The following is a 5,283-nucleotide window of genomic DNA, read 5'->3' as shown; positions in this document are numbered from 1 at the left end:
TAATTTATTTAAATATATTAGAAACTTTTTATTAACTTTATTACGTTGTCATTATTTATGACTAAATAACAAGTTTTTCTAGACGCTTTTGGATGAAATTCATTCTATATTTCTCTTTAAAAATAACATAAGTTTAGATGCAATAAAGTTCGACTTGCCCAATTTGAATTGAGAAGTGTCACCAAATATAATTCATTTGATTAATTTAGCAACTTTATATCAACATTATTACGTTCTCATTCTATATAGCCAATTAAAAGGTTTTTATAGACCCTTTTGCACGAAATTCATTATACATTTCGATAACGTAAGTTTAGAGGCTAGAAATTCGACTTTCCCAATTTTGAATTCAAAAGTGGCACCAAATATAATTTATTTGAATATATTAGAAACTTTTCATTAAGTTTATTACGTTGTCATTATTTATGACTAACTAACAGGTTTTTTTAGACGCTTTTGGATGAAATTCATTCAATATTTCTCTTTAAAAATAACATAAGTTTAGATGCAATAAAGTTCGACTTGCCCAATTTGAATTGAGAAGTGTCACCAAATATAATTCATTTGATTAAATTAGCAACTTTATATCAACATTATTACGTTCTCATTCTATATAGCCACTTAAAAGGTTTTTATAGACGGTTTTGGACGAAATTCATTATACATTTCGATAACGTAAGTTTAGAGGCTATTAATTCGACTTCCCCAATTTTAAATTCAAAAGTGGCACCAAATATAATTTATTTGATTATATTAGCAACTTTTTATCAACTTTATTACGTTGTCATTATTTATAACTAACTAACAGGTTTTTCTAGACGCTTTTGGATGAAATTCATTCTATATTTCTCTTTAAAAATAACACAAGTTTAGATGCAATAAAGTTCGACTTGCCCAATTTGAATTGAGAAGTGTCACCAAATATAATTCATTTGATTAAATTAGCGACTTTATATCAACATTATTACGTTCTCATTCCATATAGCCACTTAAAAGGTTTTTATAGACCCTTTTGGACGAAATTCATTATACATTTCGATAACGTAAGTTTAGAGGCTATTAATTCGACTTCCCCAATTTTAAATTCAAAAGTGGCACCAAATATAATTTATTTGAATATATTAGAAACTTTTTATTAAGTTTATTACGTTGTCATTATTTATGACTAACTAACAGGTTTTTTTAGACGCTTTTGGATGAAATTCATTCAATATTTCTCTTTAAAAATAACATAAGTTTAGATGCAATAAAGTTCGACTTGCCCAATTTGAATTGAGAAGTGTCACCAAATATAATTCATTTGATTAAATTAGCGACTTTATATCAACATTATTACGTTCTCATTCCATATAGCCACTTAAAAGGTTTTTGTAGACGGTTTTGGACGAAATTCATTATACATTTCGATAACGTAAGTTTAGAGGCTATTAATTCGACTTCCCCAATTTTAAATTCAAAAGTGGCACCAAATATAATTTATTTGAATATATTAGAAACTTTTTATTAAGTTTATTACGTTGTCATTATTTATAACTAACTAACAGGTTTTTCTAGACGCTTTTGGATGAAATTCATTCTATATTTCTCTTTAAAAATAACACAAGTTTAGATGCAATAATGTTCGACTTGCCCAATTTGAATTGAGAAGTGTCACCAAATATAATTCATTTGATTAAATTAGCAACTTTATATCAACATTATTACGTTCTCATTCTATATAGCCAATTAAAAGGTTTTTATAGACGCTTTTGGACGAAATTCATTATACATTTCGATATCGTAAGTTTAGAGGCTAGAAATTCGACTTTCCCAATTTTGAATTCAAAAGTGGCACCAAATATTATTTATTTGAATATATTAGAAACTTTTTATTAAGTTTATTACATTGTCATTATTTATGACTAACTAACAGGTTTTTTTAGACGCTTTTGGATGAAATTCATTCAATATTTCTCTTTAAAAATAACATAAGTTTAGATGCAATAAAGTTCGACTTGCCCAATTTGAATTGAGAAGTGTCACCAAATATAATTCATTTGATTAATTTAGCAACTTTATATCAACATTATTACGTTCTCATTCTATATAGCCAATTAAAAGGTTTTTATAGACCCTTTTGGACGAAATTCATTATACATTTCGATAACGTAAGTTTAGAGGCTAGAAATTCGACTTTCCCAATTTTGAATTCAAAAGTGGCACCAAATATTATTTATTTGAATATATTAGAAACTTTTTATTAAGTTTATTACATTGTCATTATTTATGACTAACTAACAGGTTTTTTTAGACGCTTTTGGATGAAATTCATTCAATATTTCTCTTTAAAAATAACATAAGTTTAGATGCAATAAAGTTCGACTTGCCCAATTTGAATTGAGAAGTGTCACCAAATATAATTCATTTGATTAATTTAGCAACTTTATATCAACATTATTACGTTCTCATTCTATATAGCCAATTAAAAGGTTTTTATAGACCCTTTTGGATGAAATTCATTATACATTTCGATAACGTAAGTTTAGAGGCTAGAAATTCGACTTTCCCAATTTTGAATTCAAAAGTGGCACCAAATATAATTTATTTGAATATATTAGAAACTTTTTATTAAGTTTATTACGTTGTCATTATTTATGACTAACTAACAGGTTTTTTTAGACGCTTTTGGATGAAATTCATTCAATATTTCTCTTTAAAAATAACATAAGTTTAGATGCAATAAAGTTCGACTTGCCCAATTTGAATTGAGAAGTGTCACCAAATATAATTCATTTGATTAAATTAGCAACTTTATATCAACATTATTACATTCTCATTCTATATAGCCACTTAAAAGGTTTTTATAGACGGTTTTGGACGAAATTCATTATACATTTCAATAACGTAAGTTTAGAGGCTATTAATTCGACTTCCCCAATTTTAAATTCAAAAGTGGCACCAAATATAATTTATTTGATTATATTAGCAACTTTTTATCAACTTTATTACGTTGTCATTATTTATAACTAACTAACAGGTTTTTCTAGATGCTTTTGGATGAAATTCATTCTATATTTCTCTTTAAAAATAACACAAGTTTAGATGCAATAAAGTTCGACTTGCCCAATTTGAATTGAGAAGTGTCACCAAATATAATTCATTTGATTAAATTAGCAACTTTATATCAACATTATTACGTTCTCATTCTATATAGCCAATTAAAAGGTTTTTATAGACGCTTTTGGACGAAATTCATTATACATTTCGATATCGTAAGTTTATAGGCTATAAATTCGACTTCCCCAATTTTGAATTCAAAAGTGGCACCAAATATAATTTATTTTATTATATTAGCAACTTCTTATCAACTTTATTACGTTGTCATTTTTTATAACTAACTAACAGGTTTTTCTAGACACTTTTAGATGAAATTCATTCTATATTTCTCTTTAAAAATAACATAAGTTTAGATGCAATAAAGTTGGACTTGCCCAATTTGAATTGAGAAGTGTCACCAAATATAATTCATTTGATTAAATTAGCAACTTTATATCAACATTATTACGTTCTCATTCTATATAGCCAATTAAAAGGTTTTTATAGACGCTTTTGCACGAAATTCATTATACATTTCGATAACGTAAGTTTAGAGGCTATAAATTCGAGTTCCCCAATTTTGAATTCGAAAGTGGCACCAAATATAATTTATTTAAATATATTAGAAACTTTTTATTAACTTTATTACGTTGTCATTATTTATGACTAAATAACAAGTTTTTCTAGACGCTTTTGGATGAAATTCATTCTATATTTCTCTTTAAAAATAACATAAGTTTAGATGCAATAAAGTTCGACTTGCCCAATTTGAATTGAGAAGTGTCACCAAATATAATTCATTTGATTAATTTAGCAACTTTATATCAACATTATTACGTTCTCATTCTATATAGCCAATTAAAAGGTTTTTATAGACCCTTTTGCACGAAATTCATTATACATTTCGATAACGTAAGTTTAGAGGCTAGAAATTCGACTTTCCCAATTTTGAATTCAAAAGTGGCACCAAATATAATTTATTTGAATATATTAGAAACTTTTCATTAAGTTTATTACGTTGTCATTATTTATGACTAACTAACAGGTTTTTTTAGACGCTTTTGGATGAAATTCATTCAATATTTCTCTTTAAAAATAACATAAGTTTAGATGCAATAAAGTTCGACTTGCCCAATTTGAATTGAGAAGTGTCACCAAATATAATTCATTTGATTAAATTAGCAACTTTATATCAACATTATTACGTTCTCATTCTATATAGCCACTTAAAAGGTTTTTATAGACGGTTTTGGACGAAATTCATTATACATTTCGATAACGTAAGTTTAGAGGCTATTAATTCGACTTCCCCAATTTTAAATTCAAAAGTGGCACCAAATATAATTTATTTGATTATATTAGCAACTTTTTATCAACTTTATTACGTTGTCATTATTTATAACTAACTAACAGGTTTTTCTAGACGCTTTTGGATGAAATTCATTCTATATTTCTCTTTAAAAATAACACAAGTTTAGATGCAATAAAGTTCGACTTGCCCAATTTGAATTGAGAAGTGTCACCAAATATAATTCATTTGATTAAATTAGCGACTTTATATCAACATTATTACGTTCTCATTCCATATAGCCACTTAAAAGGTTTTTATAGACGGTTTTGGACGAAATTCATTATACATTTCGATAACGTAAGTTTAGAGGCTATTAATTCGACTTCCCCAATTTTAAATTCAAAAGTGGCACCAAATATAATTTATTTGAATATATTAGAAACTTTTTATTAAGTTTATTACGTTGTCATTATTTATGACTAACTAACAGGTTTTTTTAGACGCTTTTGGATGAAATTCATTCAATATTTCTCTTTAAAAATAACATAAGTTTAGATGCAATAAAGTTCGACTTGCCCAATTTGAATTGAGAAGTGTCACCAAATATAATTCATTTGATTAAATTAGCGACTTTATATCAACATTATTACGTTCTCATTCCATATAGCCACTTAAAAGGTTTTTATAGACGGTTTTGGACGAAATTCATTATACATTTCGATAACGTAAGTTTAGAGGCTATTAATTCGACTTCCCCAATTTTAAATTCAAAAGTGGCACCAAATATAATTTATTTGAATATATTAGAAACTTTTTATTAAGTTTATTACGTTGTCATTATTTATAACTAACTAACAGGTTTTTCTAGACGCTTTTGGATGAAATTCATTCTATATTTCTCTTTAAAAATAACACAA

The sequence above is a fragment of the Lactuca virosa genome, chromosome 5, assembly GCF_052849685.1.
Source record: "Lactuca virosa cultivar CGN04683 chromosome 5, Lactuca_virosa_CGN04683_v6, whole genome shotgun sequence".
NCBI lineage: Eukaryota > Viridiplantae > Streptophyta > Magnoliopsida > Asterales > Asteraceae > Lactuca > Lactuca virosa.
This window is presented reverse-complemented; position numbering follows the sequence as displayed.